Here is a 21,524-nt window from a genome sequence, read left to right as displayed (position 1 = left end):
CGCGCATGTGCTGTTTGGGTCTAGAAACTTCTAGGTGGTTCTATCCTAAACTTAGAAAGAAAAAAAAACCCTCTTGCAGCCCTTCCTGCAGTACCGCGATGCGGCCACACGGCGGCGGCACTGAGCTGGGGGGGGCGCTCTTTTCCCCTTTGATCCCCACCTTGTTGCAGGGGAGCTCGAGAGGCGGCCTGGAGTTCCCTAAAGGGGTTCTGTTGAGCCCTAGAGGGGTTCTGGGTCCCCGGGGTGTTCTAGGAGGTCCTAACGGGGTCCTGGGGGACTCCAGAGGGGTCCTGGGATCCCTACAGGCATTCTAGGGGTTCCTAGAGGGGCTCGAAGGGGTCCTAGAGGGAGCCTAGGGGGTCCCTAGAGGGGTCCTCGGCTTCCCTGTAGGGGTTTTGGGGGTCATAGAGGGGTCCTGGGGGCTCTAGAGGGGTCCTGTGTGTCCTCTTATTAAACCTTTTCTTAACCATCTCCCTGCATCATCTCACTCTCCCCAGGACCCCTCGAGGACCCCCAGAACTCCTTTAAGGACCCCTAGAAACCATCTAAGGATGCACAGGACCCCTCTAGAATCCTCGTGACGACTCTAGGGGTCCCCAGGACACCCCGAATAACTCTAAGACTCCTCAAAACCCCTCGAGAGCCCTGCAGAACCCTCTAGGGCTCCCCAGAACTCCCCGAATCCCTCGAAGAACCCCCAAAGGCCCCTCTAGGGACCCCAGGACTCCTCTAGAACCCCCGAGCATCCCTCTAGAACCCCCAGAACCCCTTTACAGACACCCAGAAGCCCTCTAGGCCCCCGCAGGATACCCTGAATCCCTCTAAGAGGCCCCAAGGCCCCTCTAGGGACCCACAGGATCTCTCTAGACCCTCCAGGACCAATCTAGGGACTCCCAGGACTCACTAAATCCTTCTAAGAAGCCCCAAGTCCCCTCGAGATCCTCACAGGACCACTCCAGGGACAACCAGCACCCCTCTAGGGACCCCCAGAACCCCTTTAAGGACCCCCAGGAACCCTCTAGGGATTCCCCAAGACCCCTCTAGAATCCCCTAGGATCCTTCTAAGACCCCCCCAGGGCCCCTCTAGGGACCTGCAGAATTTCTTTAGGGACCCCAGAACCACTCTAGGGCTCACCAGGGCCCCCGAATCCCTCGAAGAACCCCCAGATCCCCTCTAGATCCCAGCTGGACCCCTCAAGGGACAACCAGGACCCCTCTAGTGACCCCCAGAATCCATGTAAAGACCTCCAGGACTCCTCTAGGGACCCCTAAGACTCCTCTAGAACACCCCAGGATACTTCTATGACCCCCCCAGGACCCAAGAGGGGTCCTAGAGGGGTCCTGGGGGTCCCAGAGGGGGTTTCATCTCCAGAGGGGTCACAGTCACTTTACAGTCCCCTGAGGCACCTTTCTCTTGTTCCAGTGCCTTAAGGAACAAATGTACAAACAGGGACCTGCCAGGCATGAGAAATGTGAGCTGAGATGCTCTGAGATGCACCTTTTCTCTTGATTGAAAGTGCGTGGAAAACTATTCAAGCACTCGCAGACACGTGAATGGCAAAAGCTTGTAGGAAAACATGCTATCCTGACAAGCGAAGCACCAGCAAAGGTACATGGGAGCACAGCAGAGCCCTGCGCCCGCCTCCAACAGGTACCCAGGAGTGTGCAAGAAGAGTGATGTGCAGTGCTAACAGCCCAGAATATGCTTCCTCCCTCCCAGACTGGCAGGTTAGGGTGCTCCCAAGTCACAGGCAATGTCCCGACGCTGCTTAATACTTGCTGGCTGCTCCCTTGCTGCACATAGAAGCCCCTGGTGTCCACGCACCCTGTCTTCCAGACCCTGACAGAATCTCCCCGTTCCCAATTTCCCGGGACATCCCATGCTGAGCCGCAGCGGAAGCCGTCCCCAAAAGCCCCCAGCAACACTTCCAGGCAGCTGCAGGACCCACTCCATCCCAGGCAGGGCACGGGGATGGAGGCAACCCCAGCTGGGAACAGGGCTGCTGCCCACCCAGCAGTCTTTGCAGCTCCTCATCCCCCACAGAAGAAGAGTTCTATGCTGCAGGGAGCCGAGCTGTGGAGCCCAGCAGGGACACGGCAGCAGTGGGGACAAGCAGGGGAGGACACGCGGGTCTCCTTCGGACACCCCAGCCCAGCCCCAGGTCCCACGTGCTGCAGCAGAAAGGGTGCTGTTGGGACAAACACCCCATCGCCCGGTGCTCCGAGCAAGCTCAGCTCCCTTTCATCCGCTCCCTTCGCTGGACGACAAACGTGTGAGACAAGCCCCCAGTCTGAAGCCAGAAACCTCCCCACAGGGTTGTACAGCCCCTGCCTGCTCAAGCCATAGCTCCCCACCTCTCTGCTCCCATCTCCTTCACTAGCTTCCCCTCCCAAGAAGCCCCAGATTCTCTCTGCCTTTTTTTTTTTTTAGCCCTTTCACACATCCAAATCCACCCCCAAATGCTGAAATCAAAACAAAATAGTCACAACATCCTGAAAGAGTTTGGGTTGAAAGACAGCTTTAAAGATCGTCTCAGACCATCAATAAACTTCTTATGCTGGGCTTTTAACTGTTTCAGCGTTCGTGTTAAATCCCACCTTGAGCCTTTCTTGGGGCTCAGCAGCAAAACACACCTCTGGCACATTTCGGGGTGGGCAGAGCGGCCCCTGAAGCCCTGAAGAACAGTCCAGGCAGCAGCAAAGCAGCTGAATGTCAGCATTCGCAGCCAGGGCGCATCTCTTCCCACAACTTTTCTCTGCATTAATAAACTCAGGCCCAAGAGGATTTCTTGCCACAGGCAAAGAGCTACGTAAACAAGGCCAATGTCAAGCTTCAAGCCTTCTCTTACTGGATTCTTTATAGATCTCATTCAATATCTGTACCACGGGATTCCCGATGCTTCGTAGGTGTGGCATCCCGATCCATCAACAATTCAGAGCATCCTTCTCTCGGGGAAGGAGATTTCCTTTGGCAAGTTCTCAGCATCACCACGGACTGAGGCCACAGCTGGGATACAACCACCTCTCCTAAGAGCAAGGAGCGTGTGGAGCATCCGTGAAGTCAAAAATCAAAAAACCATTTCCCCACACAACGTCAAAACTGCTTGTGCGCCGAGGGAGTGAGGGATAGGTAGTCCACTTCCCTCTCCTAAACTTAGAAGATATATAGCACAACGTCACACTCTAATGCAGTGCTTCAGAACAACAACCAAGAGCAATAAATCAGTACCAAATCAAACCGTTTTCCTGAAACATTAAACATTTCTGAACAAAGAAAATAACAGCGTGGTCATACCGGTGGCTTTTGCTACTCCAGGCAGCCTTCCTTGGCAGTTGCTCAGCCTTCTTCCCCTCTTCTCAAGTTCTTTCTCAGGCCGGGGAACCACTGCAAGTAGGAACCGCAAGTGGCTAAGCGAGCAGCTGGGAACAAGGCAGCTAGCGTGACAGGAGGGACAAGCAGTTTCAGAGACGGCGCTTGGTCACACAGCCCGCTGGCACCGCACAGGCCAACCTCGGCACTTCTGGGCAAGTCTGTTCCTCACTTCCTCTTTCCCTGCATAAGGAGGAACACAGAAAAGAAAGACGGCATCAACAATGGCAACTCTCAGAGCTCCACTTTAGACTGATGTCCCTTTTGCCTAGACCTTACCGGGTCACGGCGAGAGGGCTTTCTACTGCACATCTCTTCGGTGAGCCCAACGCAGTATAATCTGAGAGCCTCTCTCCCTCTCCTCCCAGTGCTGCTACTCAATTCACATCTGATTTCCCATCCGTTTCCCCGAGGGGGGAAGTCAGATGTGAATTGAGTAGCTCCTGCCCAGAGAACCGGGCCTCCACTCCACAGAGAGCGCAGACAGATCCGTTCCGAGGCACAAAGAACAGGCGCCGCCTTTGGCAAGTCAACTGGCCTTGTAAAATGGGCAAAGCTCATACAGGTTGGTGGATCCTTTCATCATTTGGAAGACGAACACCCACACAGGGACCTTACAAAGTTAAAAAACTGCTTTTGTCCCTTACCTCTGGCAGTCAGAGATTCAGTATGAAATGAACACGGGCTAGCATGGAGAAACAGACTTCTGCACGAAAACAGCCTGAAGTCTAGAAAAGACAGCAAAAATCAGAGAAATAACCCTCAATGCACTTGTTCCCACGAAAGACCAAACCGATGCATTGCACCTGGTTATTTACTATCGTCGTATCTCCACCCCACAGGAACACCAACGTTTCCACCTGTTCTAGCAAAACAGCAGCACTAGTCCCAAGGTGCCCAACAGCGACTGCAAGAGTCGCAGCACAGTTACAGGCTGCTCGGTTTTCTGCTGTGTTCAAAGTTTACTGACAAATCTATTCGTACTGTTATGGTCGTCCAGCATAAATGGCGCTGCCATAAGTAGAACAGCGGGATGCAGAGCAAGACGTTGGGCCTCGTTGGGAAATCTTTCTGTCTGATCAGGGTCATCTTGGCTCATTCCTCTTGGTTGCCTGGAGTAGGTATAAATGTCTTCCACCGACTTGAAGAAGACAACTGGTATTGAGGACTCTTCAAGAGAGGGAAGTGTCTGCAAAGGTATATCAAAAACTCATGAGAAGGCACGATTAGTACATTCGCTTCATCGGCTGCCCTGGTCTGTATCCTCTCTCAATTGGAAGGAGAGCAACTGGATAATTTAAAAACAAAACACCAGTAATTACTAACAACTTTGGCCAAAGGGCAGCTCTCCTGCACAGCAAGCTGGAAAGAGGAACACATTAGCACAAGATACAAATCACCATGTCTTAGCAAAGAGCGAACAGCTGGCTCACCTCTCGGCAGCCCCACGCAGAACAAATTATGGCAGCAGAGGGAGTTTCTGCAAGGGAGCGGGAACAGAGTCAGAGGCCGTCGCTCTGCATTTCTGCTCAAATTAAGCAAGTTCCAGGGACGATTACCCACCTTTCGGCCACAGACAGGTAATACAGCCAACGTTTGTATTTGTTAACGCAGCCCGGACGAGAAAGATAGCGAAACAACAGACAAGCAACTATTCCCCTTGCCCAACTACGGCTGTTCAAAAATCCGGTACTTGCTCTCTAGGCTTCTTCTGTTGTCAAGGCAGCAGAAGAGAGCCATCCATCCTCACAAGGGGTGAATCGCCATTCAAAGCTGCTTCACACTTGGGTGGAAGTGTGTTCAGAGGATTAGCCCACAACAAAACAATTGTTTTCACAAAAAAAAAAAAAAGGATTTAAACAACATAAACTGGCCTCCCCAGGGGACCACAAGGTGCTCCTGAAGCAGCATGGAGAGCTACACGGCTGGGCAGCAGAAATTCTGCGCTGATAGGACACCCATACAGAATAACTTGGGTGAGAGGTGAATCCAATTAACCAGCCGGACTCTGCTCGATACCCACCAGCCCACTGTAAAATCCCCACCTGACATGCAGTAAAAATAAAAACTGCTAGGACAAGAGTTTAAAAAAAAAAAAAAAAAGAACCAAACAGATGTAAAAGATGACTATCACCTCCTCTTGCCACCCATGCTATCCTCACTGGGATAGGCAGCGTCACTGCCACTCCACAGCAAAGCAGAAACAGACAGGGTGCAAGGGTGGACGCTAAAAATGTCTGTTAGCACACAAGAGGCAGATGAGAGCAGGTACCCTAGAGAGTGTCGTGAGGAGCAGGGAGTAGCCAGGCCTTCTCTGGTCCAGTTAGCAAATCCCTATGCTTTGGAACTCGCCGTTTAATACTTGTGGGGAAGTACTTAAGTCAGCTCACAAGGACCCTATTGCTATCTGCTCATCTGCCTACTTCTCATCTCACCTCATTGTACTTTCTCCCCACGCTTCCTAGGAGAGGTTTTCCCTCCTCTCTCCTTCTCTCAAGGTCCCTTTCCAGCTTGCTTTCCCTCCATCCCCTTCAGGTAACATCTCCCAGCGCCACCAGTTCTTCCAGCTCTGCTTTAGACTATCTGAGAGCCAACTTCCCCCTCGTCCTTCTACAAAGCGCTTTGTCTCAGTCACTCTCAATCTCCAGATGGGTAAGGAGCTGCGGATATCCAAAACCTTGCAGGCACACTCCCATTTCCAGCTCTATAACACCTTCTGTGACTCGACAAACCCTGAGTGACACCGGCTCCCTGCTGAACCCAAAGGAGAGCGCAGGCCAAAGGCCATGCTGCAGGCCCGGCCAGACTCATTACCATTATCATTAACCACTATTTAAGCAGTAAAGTTGTGTTACTGGTGCCACACAATGCCTCAAAGCACAGCCCAAAATGCCACCCTCTCAAACCCATCCCCCTAACCCAGGGGGGACCTCTGAGTGATCCAGGAAAACCCCACAATGACTCCCAGTAACCCTCAGGACTGTGCATGAAAGAGAAAGAAGAGTAGTCTGCTGCCCACCACACCTCAATGCACCAGCAGAGCACTAGTCGAGCACCCGTAACGTAACACCAGAAACAACAGCAAGGAGGAAAACACAGCCCCGAGGCCATGCCAGACGCTTTAAAAAAAAACAAAACAAAAACCACAGGTCAAAGCAATTCACACAACCTAAAACCAAGAATAACCCTCCTCAACTGCAATAGCTCTGCGCAGGGCTCTCACCTTCGCCTCTGTGATGAGCTCTGGAGGACTTTCTTTTGTATCCTCCTGTGCAGGTTCAGGGGCTCGGTCCGTTGTGCTTTGCACACTGGCTTCATCCAAAGCTGGCCACACATCCCCCTCTAACTCCTCCTCAGCAGAGAGGTGCCACTGCCAAGGAGACGGACAAAGCAAGGAAAGCTACTGACTCCCACTTTCATTTCTGTACTCCACAGGAAAACTTACCACCTGGAAAGGACAGTTTTATCTGAGCAATCTTTTCTGGTTATTGCTTGCTGCCTTCTGAGGAATTTCACCATGGAGAAGTGCCTTCACACAGCACAGCTGAGACAACTCAGCGTCCGGCCATTTTGCACTTAAGGGCAGAGGAGGGGGTCGAGTTAATCCTGACAAGGCAAATCTAAGATTGGACAACACAAAGGGAGTTCCCCACTGCCAAAGAGGAGTTCCCAGAAAACGCTAGCCGAGCAGTACCAAGAGTCAGACGTATTTCATCCCAGTTCTAAACACTTTGAGCAATTATTAGAGTTGATACTGATGGTGACATCAGTGATGCACCGAGGAGGAGAGGAATCGTTTCGAGCAACTAAACAGAATAGCAGAAAAGAGAGGATTACTGTTCCTGGAAAAGGATTCTAAGACCCTTCAAAACAGAAGAAAACCTGAAGGCACTTAACATTCCTCTAGTCTCCAAATTGCCAGCTCTGTCTGACGTTTACACACATGGATCTTGCTGCACTTAACCAGATTTTACCATAAAAATCACAATAAACTCAGATTTGCAGAGTCTCGGTCACATTCATTTCTCCCACGTAAAGACGATGTTTGGGACCTTCAGTTCAGATGATGTATTGACAGTGCAAGCCCACCAATATCCAACACGTGCAGCTTATAGTTTCCCTAGCCCAGACACACAGTTGGCTAAAATAAAACCTGGCTAAAATGACCGCTTTACAAGTTACCGACATTACAGTAACTCTTACGTTTTTACGTTTCAGAGGAATGTCAGAAAAACAGCCCTGGAGCCGGCCCACTGCTGAACACTTCAACAGCTGACAGTTACTTGGCGTCAGTAGTAAAATGTGTCATGAAAAAACTACAATTTAAATCACACAAAAGTAGAGAGACTGACCTGTAAAACAATACCCCTGGTGTTTCTAACGGTACCGTGCTAGACTGCACTCAAGACCTGGATTTTACTCCCTGCTTAACCCCTCTGTTCATCATTCTTTTTCATCCATTAAATAATAGCAAAGGGCTCCTCTCTTCAACCTGCTCTGAAATCAAAGGCGTACAGCAGTATCCAGACCTGGGTATCGGTCGCTATTAGAGTTAACTTTTAAAAAAAACTCCAGTCGTGTACAACTTTAACCCCTGTAACAATCAAGACTGCAAATGGATTCCTTTCGGAGAAGTTTAAAATGAGCAAGACCCTTAAGGCAAACAAGACATCGCTAGTTCTTCTGGTCCTTTCCCACACGTAAATGACACTCCGAGTTATTACACATCCTTTGCCAAACCCCAGAGACACTAGAGGAGACCACACCACCTCTTGGCTCCTGGGGTGCAAACTAGGAAAGTGCTAAGTCAAACTGATCTCAGGGATCTGGTACTGGTCTGAGTTCTTGGAGTCCATTCTCCCTCTAACTCAAAAACGATGGTGCACATGGAAGGTTGGAGAACTCACTGAGCACAGACTCCCTGAAGTCTGCAAAGGGATCAGAGGTCAAGCAGCGACGGACCTATTTATGGTCCACGTGTAATTGTTGTTACGTCACGGTTCTGCTTGCTTTTTATAAAAGCAAAGGAAAAAAAACCACTCCACAAGACACTGCATAGGACTAAGCCAACACATCTACTGATCCCTGGAGCCAATTCCACTGAACGATAGTCACACCGCAGCCAAACTCTCACCTGTTCCCACAGTTCATCCTCATCCAGCTTCGAGCTTGCTATGTCACTATTTACGTTCAAAGATTCCTGCTGCGAGCGAAGGTGTGGCTCCACGGGTTCAGCATTCTCCTGCTTTCTGCTGGGCTCAAGATACAAGGCTGAAGGATTCACTTCCTCAAATCCCTACGAACAAATAAAACCCCAACAGCTGAGTCAAGAAAAGTAAGTTGTCACCACCATAAAGAATAAAAAGAATTCTAATGGGTTTTACAAAGAAGCACACCACCCACAAGTGAGCTCTGAATTCTTGTAGAAATTGTCTTACTAAGAAAATCAACTCCCTCCAGCAATAAAATCACCCAGCAATAGCCCCCTACCCGCTAAATGGAACACGCACACGCAAAAAGACAATTATTGGATTTAATCCTGCCAAAATACGCATTCTGCATCTACTAAACGAAACAACAGATACAAGCACTCCGGGCTGCAAAGCCTGACTTTCTGCTGAGATACAAAACTGTTGCAGCACCTTTCTAAAGGTTTTCGTATCCACAGACTTCTTGCTGAAACTGAGCTGAGACATTCAGGCAACACTGATGGGCCTAAATCATAAATGCTCTCTGTGCTGGCTCACAGCTTGAATCTCTGCTCAAGGCACAACATGCAATCTACCCTGGTTACACCGTCCAGCACTATACATGTCACTGGCAAAGAAAGAGACTTTGTAAGCCAAGACCATATCTATAATTCAGTTTAACGGCACAACCAATCTCCGGGGCCTAGAGCAGGAAAGGCCAAAATTATTTAACTACCCTGTTCCTCACTCAACTGCCCGTGCCACTGGCTAGCAGAAAAAATGGATATCAGACTGGATATCAGACAAAAAAAATTTCACAGAAAGGGTCATCGGGCACTGGTAGAGGCTGCCCAGGGAGGTGGTTGAGTCACTGTCCCTGGAGGTGTTTAAAAGACAGGCAGACAAGGTGCTCAGGGACACGGTTTAGCGGCAGATAGGAATGGTTGGACTCTACGATCCAACCTGGCAATTCTACGATTCTATGCAGCGCTACTTGAAGCCAGACAGTAACATCTAATGGACTTGCTCTCATGGTCTGGATGACTCGGAGGCCTCAACTTATGACTAACAAAACCTACCGGAATTAACAATGTTTAGAAAAGTTACAAATACAACTCCTCAATTCCATCCCAGCTTGGCCTCATGTTCAGAACATCTATTTTCCTTTTCGGCAATATTAACAAGCTAATCCACTTTAAAAATCCACTCTTAGAAGTCAGGATGAAAAGAATTTGTTCTGCTAAACCAGAACATCTCTGCTGTATCATCGAATTCCACCTTACCCAAAAAGAAAGCTGTCACCGTAGACACCGTGGGATACAGCCCCAAAACAGTAAATTGCAGGGAAGCAGGGAATACCGGTTTTGCTCTTCACAAAACTACTTGCTTCAAGGTAAAGATCTCTCCACTACAGGCACCCAACCAATCCTTTCCCTGCCTTTCCTGTCAGAAGCACACGCCTCCCTCCTGACCTGGGAAGGAACCTTCTTCCCACAGATGTCAGCACATCCCCTACTGCTCAAGACAGCGTGGAAGTAGATATCGTCCTTAGTGGCTGCGTCACACAGGAAGAGATGACAAATGCCATTCACATATTCATCCACGACGCCCACAAGTAGCTTGGAATCACACAGCTTCTTGAATAGGAGAATCGCATCATTGGACCGTGAACCCTGAAGAAGAAACAAGAATGTTAAGTTACTATAAACAGATCAACATCCAGTGCCCGAGATTTGTCCTTGTGAGTACTTGTCAAGAAGGCAGTGAAGCCAGGTCAGGCTAGGGACAAATACAGGGAAGTCAGGCAGACAAGCTTCCCAGCACTGAAGTAAATCAAACTACCCCAAGGCCGCAGTGCTAGGCACACTGGGAAGCCCTTTCACCCTAAACGTCTGTTTTCAAACACGCTTCAATGGTGTTCACCGCTCATTTTTACCACAACTGCCTAAAATATTGTTGCGTCTTTCTTTTTTAATTTCTGGAATCACATAATTAGAGACTTTAAAAGTGTCAGGTTTTGGAAACTGCTAAGCTTCACTGCAAAGAAAATTGTGATTCTTTAACCCTCAAAAAAACAGAGGAAATAACTTTTTTAAAATAATGTCTTTACAATGCAGAAGAATCAACCGTGCTCATGCGCTTTGCTTCAGAGACTGTATTTCTCAGGTGTCTTGACCAAGAGGCTTCCCAGCACGGAGGAACTTTTTTTATGACCTCTATAATCCTTTGGCTACGCTGACTGCATCAAACCAACTCACTCAAAGAAAGCTCTGTCAGAGAAGACAGATTTAAAACAGAGGCCTGGAGCTAGCAAGACTTCAGAAGGACCAGGGAGAACTACCGGCAGGGGAAGAAACAAGTCTGTTCATTTGCTTAACGGCAGCTATCTGTTTCTGCAACAATATGAGCAAGAATACTCTGACTGGAAGGAAAACAGACAGCGGAAGAGCAATCCCCTGCAGAGACAGACACTTAGGCAGTCACACTCCGCTGAACGTAACAGCAGCAGGACCCAAATTATTCCAAAGGTTTGCCCTTGTCAGGAGAAAAAGCCAACCTCGACTTGATGGCTGTCATGCATACGTCAAAGAAAACTGCATGTGAGCACGTACCCCCACGGGTTTTACCCACGCCAAGGAACACGGGATGGCCTGAGCAGGGAGCTTCAAGTAGCACCGCCTACAACGCAAAAAAAACCAAAACCTGTTACAGGAGTAAAGGAGCAAAACCAGGCAGAAGAGCAGAACTTCCTCCTCTTCTGGGTTTTAAGATCAGCTTAGGAATAGAGAGGCACATATCGCATTTTGTGCTTACGAATAAAGCCCGACAGCAGCTTTGGAAAACACTCCGTAGCCAGAGAAGGGGCACAGCAGAAATAGCAATAACAACCGGTCCCTTATGCCTTCCCTTGCCCAAGCATCCTCTCCTCATAACCTCTTTTGATAAGAAAGTTATGGACAGAGAAAAATCACTTTTGAAACACAGAATGCCTATGGCCAGGCATGAATAGAGGCAAATGAGAGGGCAGAAGCAAATATGGGGAAGGTACTGAATTACAGAGGAGAACGAGTACCTCTGACACCACAAATGCTCCCAACTGGGAGGATGTCTGTTCAAGAGATGTTTACGTCCATTCACAAAACTCAGGGAAGAGGATTAGGGAGCTTCCTCGAAAGTGACAGAAAGGGGCAAGAGTGAATAAAGGAAGAGGAAAGGGTTTAGCCCACAGCGATGATAAGCAAAGGGCTTGGAGTGATCTGCACCGCAGATCTTGTTCTTAACGTCACCTCACGCATTAACATGTAAGCAAGGAAGTACCTGCAAGGCACTGCTACGGGAAAAAAAAATCCAAATAGACACTTTCTAGGAAACCTGCGTGGTGGGATGTCTTCCTGGAGAGTGACAGGCCCAGCAGCCTCACCCTCATCCCTGGGAAGGCGATGGAACAGCTAATCCTGAGAACCATTTCCAGGCAAACCTTCGGACGATTCCCAGGTTTCCGTAATCTGCGTAGAACACCTCTGCTTCTTGGTCATTGATCACGCGGTGGATGATAACGCGGTACCACCATTTTGAGACCGTTACACAGCAAAGCTGTCCAGGACGTACTGAAGACTCAGGCATGACAGAACGATCAGAAACAAGTTTACTCAAGTAACAGTGTCTGCCAGAGATCACAATGAAAAACTGTGCTTGGTAGGACGCAGGAGATGGATAAACAGAAATACACTTCAGGGTTCAGAAGAATCCTCATTTCTCAAAGCCTCCACGAGACCGATTTTCAGGAGTTGTTCTAATAGATAGTTTATGTTTCTGTTCTACTTAAACCAAGTGACAATAAATACACAAACCTAAACTTTTAACATTTAAATGGTATTCTTGGGGTCCAACAAAAAGTTAACTAATGGGCGCTAATCAGCGACTAAATACAGCCATTCTAGTCGTTCACTTTTAACATTACCCTGACTTGGCACAGGGCTTCTTACGAGCCAGGTTCCGGAGTCCTGGCTTACACACACAGTACCTGTCTGCAGCCTGCGACCACACGTTTGCCCCACGGACATCCAGTATTTACTTTGGCACACGACTAACAGCAACTGCAGCGTAGTGGAAGAGTCCCAAACGCACAACGTACCTGACAGACAAACCCACTGATGGGGTTTTGCTTTCAAATATAGATATGACTAAGGCTTATTACCTGCTGCTTTTGGTAAGTGCTGGAGATGGAAGTAAAAGCCTTAACCAAGCACATTAGCAATAGCAATGTCAACAATACAGAACCCTCAAGTTCCTTTCCACAACTTTTCCAGGCTTTTAAAGTTTAAGACCGTCTAGGACACAGCCAAACTATTAGCGATACTTACTGCTTGCTAGATAAAAGGAATGGGGAAGCATTATGATTATGTGATTTAGTACGGCACTGGCATCTCCATATCCAGAAGTCAAGCCTGTAGTGACCGTAACAAACAGCTGGGTGCCCTGTTCCCTCAGTGCAAATACCCAGGTAATAGCACAGAATCAGCATAGCACGTCCTCCCCTCATCTCAAACATCATATCCTGGAGTTTATCGGATGTTTCTGCGTGGCACGCTTGGATGTAGAACCGGCTAGGAGAGATTATACATTCCACAAAGACTCCCACCAAACACAAGCGCTCCAAAGGTGGGAAACTGCAAAGGCTTCTGTCCTGAACAGCATCAGGGGGAATTTCTGGAGTCGTTGCCAGATTGAAGATTGACAGCTTCAAATCTAAATCTTGACACTACAAAGGGACAAGAGGAAAGTAGCACTCAGAAGTCTTGCTACGCCCTGAACACACATAACTGGCCTCTGCATTAAGGTAAAAAAATAGTTCTGCTTTCCTGGGAACCCATGAATTACTGAAGATCAGAGATTCCCAACAAATAGCGCAAACTCGGATTAAAACTGTCCCTGGGATCCTAACATCTATTTTCACACCCTCCACCTTCCTTCTCTCTTTCCTCCCTCCTGTGTAAAGAGTGGTGCAACAAAAATACCTTCCTCATATTCCTTCAAGGAATAAAGAAGAGGAACTGATGACACGTTAGGTATTTAGACAAAGATATTGAATGGCTACTGATAAAGAGAAAAAAAAAAATCAAAAACTCACACCAAAAAAACCCACCTGCTTGTTGGATTTTACCCCAAAGATGCTGTTTCTATCTTCTGTCCCCATGAAAGAGCACATGACTGAAGTAGAAAAACTATCTGAAAACAATTCAAGACACAGAAGGCACAAATGCATCTCACACACACCAGAGCTATTTCCCAAAAGATAAGAACATACAAACGCTACAAATCCTATTCTTTTCTCATTCTAGGCAAATTTGTACATCAGTTCTTGGCACAGCTTGCAATTTTGCATCATTCTTTAGCTGCTGTAAACTTTATTCCACTTGAACCAGCGTGCATGGAAACCTTAATCAGACATCAGCCACTTTCACTGCCTCCAGAGATTCGGTTTGTGCCAACAAACAGCACTCCTCCAGCGTCCAGAAGTCAAAACTATTCCAGTTTTACTCATTGTGAGTATGCTACGAGTTACCACTGCATCACACACCAGACAACTTACAGGAAATTTGTCTTCCAGCACACCCCACTGCTTACACGGCTACAGTCAACCGAGAGACAATACTAGCCCTTCGAACCGTTTTTTAAAAAAGCAGATTAGAGTCTCTCCTGCAGACTGAGCGAGGAAGAACACCCTTGAATTCTTTTTGTTAAAAACTTTGACTAAAACATTGAGTTAACCAGGCAGTTAACATTTTTGAGTTAAAGAGTACCTGAGGGAATTCTTGCCTGAGCAGCAGCAGCACCTCTAAAATCCCCTTACATTTCATGGATTTCCTCCCAGAAGTGCCAGTCAACAGTGATATTGCCAAGGGACAGGTTTGCTCCATGAAAGCTCCTCGTGTCAGACTGTTACGGGCACACGTGATGTTTATCACGTAGTTCACACGTTGGCAGAGACAACAGACATTCCTTTGAAAGACGTAGAAATGTCTACTTAAAAAACACCTTCACAAAATAGCAAGAAAATTATAAGAAAAAGGTAAACAACCGAACACACTGTAAAACTAGCCCTAGAAGAGGCACGGCTCGTAAGACTGGCTAACTCCTTGCCTTAAGCCAGAGCGGCAGCTGCCAAGAGTGGTGTGGATGACAACTTTCCTTCTGCTCGGCACGGCAAGAAAAAGCTGCCAAGAGCAGCAGCTCTATATATTTGACCCTTCTCGGGGCCGAGCAGATTGACTCGGCCCTTGTCCCTCATTTGTCCCTTACAACGCTTCCGCTATTGGCGTCTCATCACCAGATACTTCCATACCTTACAGCAGGCCAGGAATCAGGTCGCATCTTTCCCCTCGACTTTGCAGCATCTTGAAATCTTGGTTCACTGCCTACCCAAACACATTCCAGCTCACTTTCCTCCTCTCTAGGGCACTTTTAAAACAAACCAGCAAAACTGGTGCTTCATGACAAACACGAGTTGTACAAACACGTTCCAAGACTCGCCCTGCTAGAATCTTTAAACAGATTCCCTTTGCGACACATAACAAGAAAAAAATGGGGCTACGTGGACCATCTCTCTCCCTTTTCTACCCTTCCCACAAGCAGACTTTGTCTGATCTAGGGAAATTCCCCACGGACTTCATCCAACTCGTAGCCCTAAGCTTTCAAGTTCATTAAGTGAACAGCACACCAAATTCAGAAAGAATCCCTGCAACCCTTTCCCTGTCTAGGTACTCCAACTGTACAGTTGTGTAGAACCACCAGATGAGCTTGGCAGAGGAAATAATTCGCAGCAGGAGAACTTTCCTGAGAAAACAAAGGCCTAAAGATGCTCAAAAGAGGAAAAAAAAAATAGAGGGGGCACAAAGAAATTCTCCCAAGCAGGTCTGGCAGGTCAGAGCCTCTGTACTTCTCCATCCCTTTCTAAAAATACATTGCTAAACCACAACAACAGCAACAAAACTTTCAAGTCCAACCAAAGAGCAGAGTGGCAACGACAGGACTGAGGTCTCCAAGGACCATTCCTCAGCTCTGCCACGTAGCTGCTAGACACTTAAACCCACGCTACTGCAGCAGGGGCAATGTCACACAGCTACTCTCAGAAGAAGGCTATTAAGAACACAAAAAGAATTGTCTCCACTCTTATTGGGGAACAAGATTATGCTTTACTGGCTTTGGATGATCTCCAACAGAGATCTCAAGACCAGAAAGAGACAAGAAGAAGACCTAGGCTGGAGGGCACATAGAGTTATATATCAGGTCAGTATGACTCTGGTCACCTCCAGCCTCATCTAAACTAGGTACAATTTTTTTTTGGAAGCAACAGTGCATCAACAATACAAACCAAGCAAAAACAAAAGCAGTGAAAAAAATTATCACCCCCTGGACGAAGACATGACAAAGCTACAGATCACTCATCCTGCCACTTACTTGTTTGAGGACATCACCCATATCTAGTGCTTGTCCTTCCACTGGCTCTGACTTCTCTTCTGCCGGCAGGTGAAACCACTTGGCATCACGGATGGGTTCCAAAGGAGGCATCTCAATTGCAGGTGCAGCTGTAAAGAGAGTTTAGTTGTTATTCTTTATTTACATATTAAGCAGAAGGAGAATACACCTGGCCATGAAAGCGTACAAGTACTAGTGCCATTTTCCTCATCTCTTGTAGCACCCACAGTCACGGGGATTTGCTTGAGAGGCATCCTTCGCCGTACTAATAAATTCAAGCAAAATAAAACACACTTGCTCTTGCAAGCATGACAAGGACTAAATAAATTCCTAGAATGATGCTAAGAAAAGTCAGGCATTTGGCAGGAACCTTATGCAATCCTCTGCTTTCTCTCATAGTTGTTAGGGGAACGCTGAGGATATCTACAGGCTCTTCTTCAGAGAAGCAGTATAGCTATGCCTTTCAGATTAGTGCTTCAGCCTCAAAAAGCGCATCTGGAAGGCTTTACCAGCCTGCGGAGCCGACGTGCCAGAGATCCTTCTAGTTTTATTACCTGTTGCCTGGAATTACTAGAAATTCCAGTCCTATACACGCATTCAGAAAGGGCCTTAACATCCCTTCTTTCACCTCGCACTGAAAAACAGTGGCAAACTGTAGAAAACTTCCAGTTAAGCTCTCTGCTACCACAACACCACCCTTGTAACAGCTGCTTCTACAGTACCTCGCAGCCCTTCTGCGCTAAAGCTTAGGGAAACCAGGACTACGACAGCTACTGGAAAGGCAGCATCATCACTTGAAACACAGCTGCTTGGCAGCTACATACTTCCAGTTAAATAATACCCTCCCTCACCTTCTGGCACCTCTTTGCGCGCCCCACCGTGCGGCACCTCTTCCTTCGCTGTCTCACCTTCCGGCTACTTCCTCAGGGTCAGCAAGGAACCTGCTTTTGTCTGCTCAACAACAATGATATCGGACACACTTTCAAGGACTTGAAATACAGAGACAAATCCGTATCACCTATACTGGAACGGCCGGCCAAAGCGTCTGCGATAGGCCCTCTCAAAGTTCCTGAGCAGAAGTGGTGAGGAACTCAGCAGATCCTGCAGCTCAGCCTTCCCAGTCGCTGGCAGGACGGGAGCACTGGCTTTGTGAGGGAGACACTTTGTGTTCCTAGAGGGAAAAGCAGCACGTGCCTTCACAGCATCATTCTTTCGTGACTTAACACTTTCCTCCTGCCTGGCAACCAGTTTTGCAATACCTCTGGTGATCTCATCTGCAATGGCTACCAAAGAAAGAAAGAAAGAAATTATTCGATTACCAAGACAGCAAACTACTGAAAGCTTTATACAAGCAAAGGTCCTCCTCTTTCCTGTTCTCGCCACCCACCCTCTTCAGAAGCAGGCGTGTCTTTCAAAACCAATCACGCTAGATCGCATTTCCAACAGGGTAACTTTTACTCTCCCTTTGTGAACTGAAATGAACCAGATGAAACAGCCAAGAACCAACCTGCACCCTCATCCCTAGAAATCCAGATCCAAGCAGAAAGGCGGGTCCAATTCTTGGATACAGGATCACAAAAGGAAACTCATCTGCTGCAAGTTTTGTTGGGAAAATGATAGAAGTTCTTTGATACAGACTGAACTTCTTACAGAAACGTTACTGCAGTTTCTAAACCAAGAGCAGAGTGCAAAATGTACAAAAAGAACTGGAAGCCTCTGTTATTTTCCAGGAGGAAGGACGAGAAAAGTACAAAAAGGCAGATTAAGACACAGTAAAAACATCAACGGCAAAAAAATTAAACAGAGCTATATGAGAAAAAGAGTGACAGAGATACGTGACCTACAGCTCTGGCAATTCATTCTGCACCTCCTGGTTTTAGAGCATCACTTCATACCAGTATGAGGTTCCAAACAACTCCTCCACTTCTACGGCAATAAAACCCCACCTTTGAGGAGAAACGTGCCTTTCTCCTGAGGACAGATTCTGACAACGTCAGGCATTTTTGCCACCAGCTCCAAGGTGGACTGGAAGCCCAGGTCACGTAGAGGGAGAGGTTTGCCCATCATGGCCATGTACTCCCCTCTCCAGCTGTGCTGGGGTTAAACCCTCTTTATCGGTAATAAGCAGCGACCTCACCTCCTTCTTCCAGGCGTGGGGTCTCCTTGCTCTGTCCTACGTGCTCCCTTGCCCCCCACAGAACTCCATGCATCCTTAATTCCAGGAAGGGGGATGCACCCTCGCCCCTCACAGACCATGAAGAACCTTCCCTGTACCCCCAAGCGCTCCCCTACTCACCCCAGAGCTCCCTGGGCCCCTAATTCCCTCCTTCTCCTCCTCCTCCGCGAGGGCGGAGCCGCCGCCTCCTGGCGGGAAAATGGCGGGGTGGGGGAGGAGGAGGCGGGAATTTTCCCCTGTTGGAGCAGCCCCTGCGGGTCAGTGGCACCTGAGCCCCCCTTCTGAGGGGGGAAAGGCAGAGCCCGAGGGCCAAAAAGCACCAGCTGTGCTTCCCCGCTGGGCTCCACGTGCCCCCTTGCCCCTCACACAGCTCCCTGCATCCCTAATCCCAGGCATGGGGAGTCCCCCCTGTGTCCCAAGTGGGAAACACTCATTCACTGGTAAAACCTTGAAAAGGATCAAGTCTTTGAGGCAAAGGCAATAACATTTTTGGTTTACAATTCGGCGCTGAATTGGATGCCCTTCTAGAAAAAGGCCTCACGCTTTACAAAAGCAGTGGGTATATATACTAGTTTTAGGCAAAGAATAGTGTAAATCCTCAAAGAATGAAACGGAGGCAATGGCATTGCTGGACAGTGAGCAGCGAGAGGGAGGTATGGATTATGGAAGGGGAAGGGCTGGAAAGCTGTGGGCTCTTTGACCCTGTACGGCCACAGAATAACCCCGCACGGTGAGTGCCATCGCACCCACCTGGCACAGACACAGTTTTCCTTGGGGTGAGACACGGGAGACCCCAGCCAGCCTCACAGCCTCCTGGTGCTGTAGAGCTAGAGTGATCACGCAGGTTCTTGGCATGTGAACCTCCCTCCAGACCTGCTGGCTCTGCAGAGAGCTCCAAAGGCAAAGGGGCAAGAAGGGAAGAGCTCGAGAAGATCTAAGTGGGAGACGTGCAGGGACGCTAACTTCACTGCTGGTCCGCCCTCTGGGTCTAGGTACCCCAGAAGGAATCTATTTCCAGGCCACACCTGCAGGTTTTCCCTCACAACAAAGGTCAGCCAGGTCAAGACGCCCCGTCCTGGCTTTGGGGAGATGGGGAAGGTCATTTTGACCCGAGCACCCCAGTCAGCCCCCACGCCTCGGTGTGACCGCTGGAGGGCGCAGGGAGATTTCAGTAGCACCAGCGGCTCGGTCCCACCGCATCAGGGAGCTGGGATGCGACTGAACTCCTGTTCCAAAGGGCCTGAGATCCTCTGACAGGGAAGGGCGCTTCAGGCTGTGCACGTTGAAATCAACTTCCTATTCGCCATCTTTCTCTTTGCCCTTAGCTCACCTCTCCCGACGAACTTCTGGGCTCCCAGGTCAGCCAACAAATTGCTCCTTCCAAACCCTTGGACACCGCTTGGTGCCTGCAGGTCTTCAGCCTGAAGGCTGCTCTCTAGTCGAGGCCCCACGGGGAAGCACGGCTCCATTTCTGGCAGTAAAGCGGGGACGAAACCTGTCGGTGCATCCTGGCAGCTCCTGCTCACCTGAGCCAGCTCCAGGGAGAGCAAATGGTTCACACGCGCCGGGTTTAGGCAAAGGCCAACACTGAAGCTGACGGGCCCGGGCGCTTGTCAGGCTGTCGGTATTTTGGGAGCTGGCCTCTGCTAACACGGTCCTTTTGTATTTCTCCCTAGGAGTAAAGTCTCCAGGTCTGGGCATCTGTGAGTGGCTTCTGACCATCTTGTCTTTCCTGTTCATCATAATGACCTTCCCCGTTTCTGTCTGGTTCTGCATGAAGGTGAGAATGGTCATGGGGCCTCCCCAGGCTTAGTAGTCGGTGTCTGATGTGGACGTAACTCACTGGTTCGGCACGTTTTGGACGTGAGCATAAAGCTTTTTCTGGGTCTAAGGTTCTATTTACACTTCTTCAACCCATCGTTAATTTTGACTTTCCTTCCTCGCACATTGCTGCAACAAAGGGCTGCACAGGGATCTTCCGCTACCTCTCAAATACTCCTGCTGAATTATCAGCAGGCAAGGGCTTAGGTTTCTCTTTTGCTGAACAGCTTGCAGGTCTGTTCACTTTCAAACATCGCCTTCAGCACACCCAGCCCAGAGAGAGTGGCACTGCAGCAGCAGGTAAATAGGTTTTGAATGTAAAATGTTAAGAGAGTTTGGTCTCTCAGGTACCGATGGATTTGCCCTCTTTTCCCCCTTTTCTCACATTTCTAGCGTGGCTACGAGTAGGCATATTTTGGTTCCCACTTCTGGGGAAATTTCACGTGAATCTTGCTCTCAACAAGGGTGTCAGTGTCATCCCTCGGATCTCACAGGGGTGAGCACATGCACACACGGTTCCCTCGGAGGCAAACAACAAGCACGCAAAATTTTAGCTCAGGATGTTTGAGTTTGGCCAGGCTCTGAGGAAGCAGAACGCTGGCCTCATCCTGGGAAAGCCCAGGCCCCTCTAACATGGGCTGCTCTCCCAAATCCTGGGTGTCTCGTGGCTGCTCCTTCTCTGCTCACACACAAGGCCAGCCAGCAGTTCTGTGTCAGGTCCTCTGCGGGGGTAAAGGGACACAGGGACAGGTAACTCCGGCAGCTCACACCTGCTGAAACCCTCCCTTTGCAGCGCATCCAGCTTTTGTTTCCCCTGCAGGTAGTGCGGGAGTATGAGAGAGCCATCGTTTTCCGACGTGGGCGTCTCCTTCCTGGCAAAGCCAGAGGGCCTGGTAAGGTGGTTACTGAGATCCCTCCAGCTGCGTCACTCCCCTTCCTCGTATGGAACCGAAGCTCACATGCTGGTGCCCTCCAAGCAGGCACAGCTACACAGGAGACGGGACGGCTTTGCTCCCTCTTAGGGCCAGTGGCTTCTAATGCCTTTTCCCATCACAGAAGCAGCCTCTTAATTAAAGCCCACGTATGTTCCTTTGCAGTTTTGCATGCGAAACCCTCCCCTGTTGTCCAGAGCAGGAGAGGCAATTCCTGAGAGCTGTCCCAGAAACGGGGCCCACGCCGCCTCTGGTCACTCGGAGTGGAGCTGGGCTACTGGCAGCCACCAGCGGGTCCTGGTCTGGACGCAGGAGGGAAGGCAGCCCAGGCGTGTGACGTGAAGCGGGTTGCGCATGGTTCCAGAAGCCTCTGGTTTTTTGGAAAGGGAAAAATATAGAGCGTAAGGAGCAGTGGCTGAGGGAACATGGGTGTCATCCCTTCCCCTTCACAGGGCCAGATGCACCTTGACACCCTAGAGCCTGGTCTTTCAATCCATCACCTCCGCAGCAAGGACAGACATAAACGTCCCCGTCCTCAAACCAAACAGGCAGGAGGA

General features: G+C 49.0%; 1 pseudogene; it reads right to left on the bottom strand.

Annotated features, from left to right (window-relative positions):
• Positions 1-3,337: 3,337 nt before the first annotated feature.
• Positions 3,338-20,008, bottom strand: LOC138723339 (tudor domain-containing protein 5-like; annotated as a pseudogene).
• Between the last annotated feature and the right edge of the window lie 1,516 nt (positions 20,009-21,524).

This window comes from Phaenicophaeus curvirostris, chromosome 8 (genome assembly GCF_032191515.1).
Source record: "Phaenicophaeus curvirostris isolate KB17595 chromosome 8, BPBGC_Pcur_1.0, whole genome shotgun sequence".
Lineage (NCBI taxonomy): Eukaryota > Metazoa > Chordata > Aves > Cuculiformes > Cuculidae > Phaenicophaeus > Phaenicophaeus curvirostris.
Note: the sequence above shows the minus strand (reverse complement) of the source record. Positions and strands in the feature narration are given on the sequence as shown.